This window comes from Procambarus clarkii, chromosome 64, assembly GCF_040958095.1.
Source record: "Procambarus clarkii isolate CNS0578487 chromosome 64, FALCON_Pclarkii_2.0, whole genome shotgun sequence".
NCBI classification, from domain to species: domain Eukaryota; kingdom Metazoa; phylum Arthropoda; class Malacostraca; order Decapoda; family Cambaridae; genus Procambarus; species Procambarus clarkii.
The window spans coordinates 32,575,312-32,582,356 of NC_091213.1; the positions used below are offsets into that span (position 1 = coordinate 32,575,312).

The 7,045-nt window shown below is 45.0% G+C and overlaps 1 non-coding gene across 1 annotated transcript; it reads left to right on the forward strand.

Moving 5' to 3' along the window:
• The first annotated feature begins 5,877 nt into the window (after positions 1–5,877).
• Positions 5,878–5,959, forward strand: TRNAL-AAG (transfer RNA leucine (anticodon AAG)). Its single transcript has one exon. It is a non-coding gene; the product is annotated as a tRNA-Leu (tRNA).
• The last annotated feature ends 1,086 nt before the right edge of the window (positions 5,960–7,045 follow it).

Consider the following 7,045-nt stretch of genomic DNA (forward strand, 5'->3'; position numbering starts at 1 on the left):
TGCTCACTCTGTAGGCTGTTATTACTTCATGCATTGCGATCATTTCTCTGATATAGTTCTCTAATGCTTGGGTGACCCATTCACAGGAAATATCCTTCAATCTCCCTTCTCCCTGTGTTAGTGTGAGTGTGTAAGTGTGTGTGTGTGTGTGTATGTGTGTGTGTGGGGGGGGGGCCTCCATGCTGGGGCCGCATACTCCAGGATTGGTCTTACATATGGGGTATACAAGATTCTGTATGATTCCTTACCCAGGTTCCTGAAGGCTGTTCTGATGTTAGCCAGTTAGTACGCTGCAGATGTAATTCTTTTTATGTGGACTTCAGGAGACAGGTTTGGTATGATATTAACCCCTAGATCTTTCTCTCTGTCCGTTTCACGAAGTATTTCATCTCCTATTCTGTATCCTGTGTCTGGCCTCCTGTTTCCATCGCCTAGTTTCATTACCTTACATTTACTCGGTTGAACTTTAGTTGTAATTTGTTGGACCATTCATTCAGTCTGTCTAGGTCATCTTGTAGCCTCCTACTGTCTTCCTCCGTCTTAATCCTTCTCATAATTTTTACATCATCAGCAAGCAATGAGAAGAACGATTCTATACCTCTTGGAAGATCATTTACATATTTAAAAAACAGTATAGGTACAAGGACTGAACCCTACAGAACTCCACTGGTGATGCCTCACCAATCTGAGACCTCACCCCTCACAGTGACTCGCTGTCTTCTGTTGCTTAGGTACTCCCTTAACCATTGGGGTACCTTACCTTTCACTCCTGCTTGCATCTCCAGCTTTCGACCTAGTCTCTGGTGTGGTACTGTGTCAAAGGCTTTCTGGTAATATGCAGAAAAAAATCCAAAATCCAAAAATATGCAGTCTGCCCACCCTTCTCTTCCTTGTCTGATTTTTGTTGCCCGGTCGTGGAAATAAATTAATCCTGTGAGGCAGGACTTGCCATCCCTGAACCCATGTTGATGCTGTGTTACAAAGTTCTTTTGCTCCAGATGCTCCGCAAACTTTATTTGCACAATCTTCTCCATCAGCTTGCATGGTATGCAAGTTAGAGACTTTCGCCTGTATTTCAGTGCCTCCTGTCTATCCCCTTTCTTGTATAAAGGGACTACATTATTTATTTATCAATTTTTGGGCAGTTCCCATGTTACCAGTTATTTCTTATACACTGTAGAAAGTGACAGGCACAGTGCTTCTTCTCCTTCCTTTAGTATCCAAGGGGAGATTCCATCTGGGCATATAGCCTTTGCCACATACAACTCTAGCAAAGGCTTCCTTACATCCCCACTGGTAATCTCAAACTCTTATAGTGGTTCCTGGTTAACTATTCACTCTCTTATCTCTGGAACTTCTTCTTGCTCTAATGGGTAGACCTCCTGGAATTTCTTATTCATTTCCTCACACACTTCCTTGTCGTTTGTAGTGAGTCTGTTTGCCTCTATCCTCAATAACATTAACTGTTACTTTACTGTTGTTTTTCTCCTGATGTGGCTGTGAGTTTTTGCCTTGCTTGCGATATCGTTTTAGTATTGCCCTTCTGCCTCTCTTCTCAACCTGACATATTCATTCCTGGCACTCTGGTACTTTTTACTGCTGTCATGTGTCCTGTTATTTCTATAGTTTCTCCACACCTTTTTACTTTGCTGCTTAGCTAGCCTACATCTCTGATTAAATCATGAGTTTCTCATCTGCATTTCGTTGTTTTCCTTTTGGACTGGGACAAACTTATCTGCTGCCTCCTTAAACTTCTGCATGATGTAGTCCATCATGTCTTGGGCCACCTTTCCCCTGAGCTCTGTTTCCCATGTTAAATGTGTTAGGATGTGTTAAATGTGTTTCCTTATCTCCTCATAGTTCCCCTTTCGAAATACCAGCCTTTTGTTTTCAGTTCCCCTCCTCGAGTTCATTAACCCTTATTCAACCAGATAGTCAAACGTCAGTACACTGTGGTCGCTCATTCCTACTGGGGCCTTGAAACCGATTTCGCTTATGTCGGAGTCGTTCAGAGTGAAGATTAGGTAGAGTCTCGCTGGTTCATCATTTCCTCTCATTCTTGTGGGTTCCCTGACATGCTGGGTTAAAAAGTTTCTTGTTGCCACCACCAATAGTTTAGCTCTCCATGTATCCTCGCCTCCATGCGGTTCCTTGTTCTCCCAGTCTATCCTTCCAGGATTGAAGTCCCTCATGATGAGCAGATGGGATCTATTTCTACAGGCAGCAGAGGTGTGTGAAGTGTGTATTCACCTAGTTGTATTCACTTAATTGTGCTTGCGGGGGATGAGCTCTGCTCTTTGGTCCCGCCTCGCAATTGTCAATCAACTGGTGTACAGATTCCTGAGCCTGCTGGTCACTATCATATCTACATTTGAAACTGTGAATGGAGTCAGCCTCCACCACATCACTGCCTAATGCATTCCACCTTTTAACTACTCTGACACTGAAAAAGTTCTTTCTAACGTCCCTGTGGCTCATTTGGGTGCTACATTTCCACTGTGTCCCCTTGTTCGCGTACCACCAGTGTTAAACAGTTTATATTTATCTACCCTGTATTCCCATGAGAATTTTGTAGGTAATGATCATGTCTCCCCTTACTTTTCTGTCTTCCTGTGTGGTGAAGTCCACTTCAAGCAGTCTTTCTTCGTAACTCATGCCTCTTAGTTCTGGGACTAGTCTAGTGGCATTCCTCTGAACTTTTTCCAGCTTCGTCCTGTGCTTGACAAGGTATGGGCTCCATGCCTGAGCCGCATACTCCAAAATTGGTCGTTAATATGTGGTATACAAAGTTCTGAATGATTCTTTACACTGAATGAAGGTGCGCTTGCGTGCGTGTGCACCTAGATGTACTCACCTAAATGGGCTTGCATGGACGAGCTTGGCTCATACCTCTATCCACTCTCGTTTACCCGTTCAAACTTAATCCCAATTTTAGTACGAATGAAATTCTCTCTTAACATTTATGTGGGCCATGTGTGCCTATAGTTCACACGCCAGCCACCTGAGTCAGCGGTCTTCACTGTTGAAGAATACTTCCTTGTGTACATCGTCAGTCCCCTTTGTCTTCCTTGTAGTTCAGGTCCCTTGCATTAAGAACTGTTTTTCATATCTTTTGGAGTTTTTCTTGTTAAATGTTTTGCATTTTCCATTTTTGGCGAAGGTTCCATGGCGGAGCTGCCTATTAGGTTCCCATGGCAGAGCTGCCTTTTAGGTTCCCATGGCAAAGCTGCCTATTAGGTTCCCATGGCAGAGCTGCCTATTAGGTTCCCATGGCGGAGCTGTCTATTTGGTTCCCATGGCGGAGCTGTCTATTAGGTTCCCATGGCAGAGCTGTCTATTAGGTTCCCATGGCGGAGCTGTCTATTAGGTTCCCATGGCGGAGCTGTCTATTAGGTTCCCATGGCGGAGCTGCCTATTACGTTCCCATGGCGGAGCTGCCTATTAGGTTCCCATGGCGGAGCTGTCTATTAGGTTCCCATGGCGGAGCTGTCTATTAGGCTCCCATAGCGGAGCTGCCTATTAGGTTCCTATGACGGAGCTGTCTATTAGGTTCCCATGACAGAGCTGTCTATTGGGTTCCCATGACGGAGCTGTCTATTAGATTTCCATGGCAGAGCTGTCTATTAGGTTCCCATGGCAGAGCTGCCTACTAGGTTCCCATGGCAAAGCTGTCTATTAGGTTCCCATGGCGGAGCTGTCTATTAGGTTCCCATGGCAGAGCTGTCTATTAGGTTCACATGGCGGAGCTGTCTATTAGGTTCCCATGGCGGAGCTGCCTATTAGGTTCCCATGGCGGAGCTGTCTATTAGGTTCCCATGGCGGAGCTGTCTATTAGGTTCCCATGGCGGAGCTGTCTATTAGGTTCCCATGGCAGAGCTGTCTATTAGGTTCCCATGGCGGAGCTGTCTATTAGGTTCCCATGGCGGAGCTGTCTATTAGGCTCCCATAGTGGAGCTGCCTATTAGGTTCCTATGACGGAGCTGTCTATTAGGTTCCCATGACAGAGCTGTCTATTGGGTTCCCATGACGGAGCTGTCTATTAGATTTCCATGGCAGAGCTGTCTATTAGGTTCCCATGGCAGAGCTGCCTACTAGGTTCCCATGGCAAAGCTGTCTATTAGGTTCCCATGGCGGAGCTGTCTATTAGGTTCCCATGGCAGAGCTGTCTATTAGGTTCACATGGCGGAGCTGTCTATTAGGTTCCCATGGCGGAGCTGCCTATTAGGTTCCCATGGCGGAGCTGTCTATTAGGTTCCCATGGCGGAGCTGTCTATTAGGTTCCCATGGCGGAGCTGTCTATTAGGTTCCCATGGCAGAGCTGTCTATTAGGTTCCCATGACGGAGCTGTCTATTAGGTTTCCATGGCAGAGCTGTCTATTAGGTTCCCATGGCAGAGCTGCCTATTAGGTTCCCATGGCAGAGCTGTCTATTAGGTTCCCATGGCGGAGTTGTCTATTAGGTTCCCATGGCGGAGCTGTCAATTAGGTTCCCATGGCGGAGCTGTCTATTAGGTTCCCATGGCGGTGCTGCCTATTAGGTTCCCATGGCGGAGCTGCCTATTAGGTACCCATGGCAGAGCTGCCAATACATGTGTTAGTGAAACAACGGGACCCGTTGTTTCATGGGACCCGGTATATGGGTCCCATATATGGTATAATTGTCGAAATTTCTGAAGGTTTGACGGACGTTGGTCGGGTTGTCGTATGTTTCTGACAGTGAGCTGCTAATGTATGGCCTTGAAGATCTAGCCTAATGTCTGCTCTCAGGTCTTTATCGTCTTCGGATACAAGACTTCCATATCCTCTTTATCTTATACTACTTGTCTTCTTATCCTCTTTCCAGTCCTCGTAACTTGCAATTGGCTGTGTTATATACCAGCAGCCTGACTTTCTGACGCATGAAGAATTATATTTTGCCTATCGCTCTCTGTTGCTTTATTTTTGTCATATTATTGTATTATTCTTCGTTGTTGTTCAAGCAGGATTTTCCATCGCTAAATACATTGAGCACAATGGAGACAATGTTTAGCTGTTCTTAGTGTTCAAGAGTCTACCTCGCAGAAGCTGTGGGACGAGTGTGTGATCACTGTGCTTGTCTCTGTGTGCCTTCAAGCTTGGCTCCTCGTCCCCACCTCTTAGCTTTCAGCTATTTGGAATAATTATGCCTCTCGACATTCATGAATTTCGTTGTAAAAAACATTTATCTACCCTTAAAGATTTTGGCTTGAGGAGCACTCTGTTACGTTCACCTTTAGTTAATCCCATTTCCTAACCACTCATCATATATATGATACTCATTTCATCATCATACTCACATCAGTCATCATTTGGTCATCATAATATTATTATCAGTCCCACGTCACCAAAATGGTTTTAACACTGATTCCCAGCGCACACACTTTCCCTTTGCCTTACAGAGACAGAGCAGTGATGGGCTGTTTTATGTGATGATCGATTTATGTCTCCCTCTTTTCTTGTAGAGCCGCTCTCGACACTGTTCTCACAACCTTTTAGCAAAGTGTCTTAACTCTTAGGCTGCAGACCAACTTGGAGGAGCTTCTTCCATAGTGTAAAATGTTTCAGAAAAATTAAAAAGAAATTCGTTCTTATGAATTTAAATTGAAAATTATTAAGTTCCTGAACATAATTACGTAATTCTACGCACTTTATTTTGGGCACGGGAGAAGGGAGAACAAATACTTAAGGGGGATTTAATTCATGGGAGCCCGTTCTCTTTTTTAGTCTCGTTCATATTATAAGAAAGTGTAGGAAACACGTGGCAAAAACTTGGGTAAAAACTAATAACTTTAACACACCTGAAATGAAAGTGACGATGTTTCTGCTCGTCCTGGACCTTCGTCAGACCCTTCGTCAAGTAGGTAGCGTGGCCGAGCTGTCTAAGGCGCTGGTTTAAGGCACCAGTCTCTTCGGAGGCGTGGGTTCGAATCCCTCCGCTGCCAGGTGTTCTTTTGGGGCCTAACACCTGAGTGAACAGCGCTTCGGATTCGTAGTCCTGAGTTTCCAGGTTCGATTTCCAGTGGAAGCGGAAACAAATGGGCTGAGTTTCTTTCACGCTGATGCACCTGTTCACCTAGTAGTAAGTAGGTACCTGGGAGTTAGACAGCTGCTACGGGCTGCTTCCTCGGGGGTGTGTAACAAAAAGGAGGCCTGGTCGAGGACCGGGCCGCGGGGACCCTAAGCACCGAAATCGTCTCAAAATAACCTCAAGATAAGCCCACCTCTCTCCTCTCTCTCCAAACTTCCCTACACATCAAACTAAACAGTAATCCAACGACAGCAGCTGCATTAGTAGCACATTCCACAGCCGTTACAATGATTAGGAAAGCCGTTGAGGAATGGGACTCACTAGTGAACATTCTGCACCTACATCCGCCACCAAGATGATGTTATTAAAACACGACTAAAACAGAAGCGAAAAAGAAACAGGGAAAAAGGAGGAAACCCCACCTCCATATAAAACGTTGACCCAAATATCAGAGTAACAAGGTTATCGGGAATAACCGAACTCAATTACGGGCTCACCATAGCCCATGCTACTTGGAACTTTTAGTTCCGAGTAACTGAATCTAAAACAACAACAACAACAAGAACGAAACAAGTGAGGTCAATCTTGGTAAGTTATAGATCATTTAGAACTGAAATTATGTCTAAAATGGTTGGTTAGCTCTAATTGTCCTCCATGATGAGTCTTAGAGCAGTTTTCCTGCAAAATAAGTGTTTTGCCATCATTTCCATTCAGTTATGCACTTATAGCTCTATAGCTCTATGGAAACTTGTAGGTTGTTGCTCTTGTGATGGTGTGCTGGGCGACTACATCAAGTGCTGCTGTTGTCTCTGTGAGTGGGACAGTCGTGTGAGAAGTGCTCTCTGTGTAATTGGAGACTGGCCACTCCGCCCATCATTGGAGCCTAGGAGAAAAACGTTTAGCATCCTCCACTTGTTGAATCAAGAAACATGACAAACAGAACCTTTCATCTCAGGAGACAACTTCTGTAAAATTGATGTTCGGTGTCTCCCTAACCTTC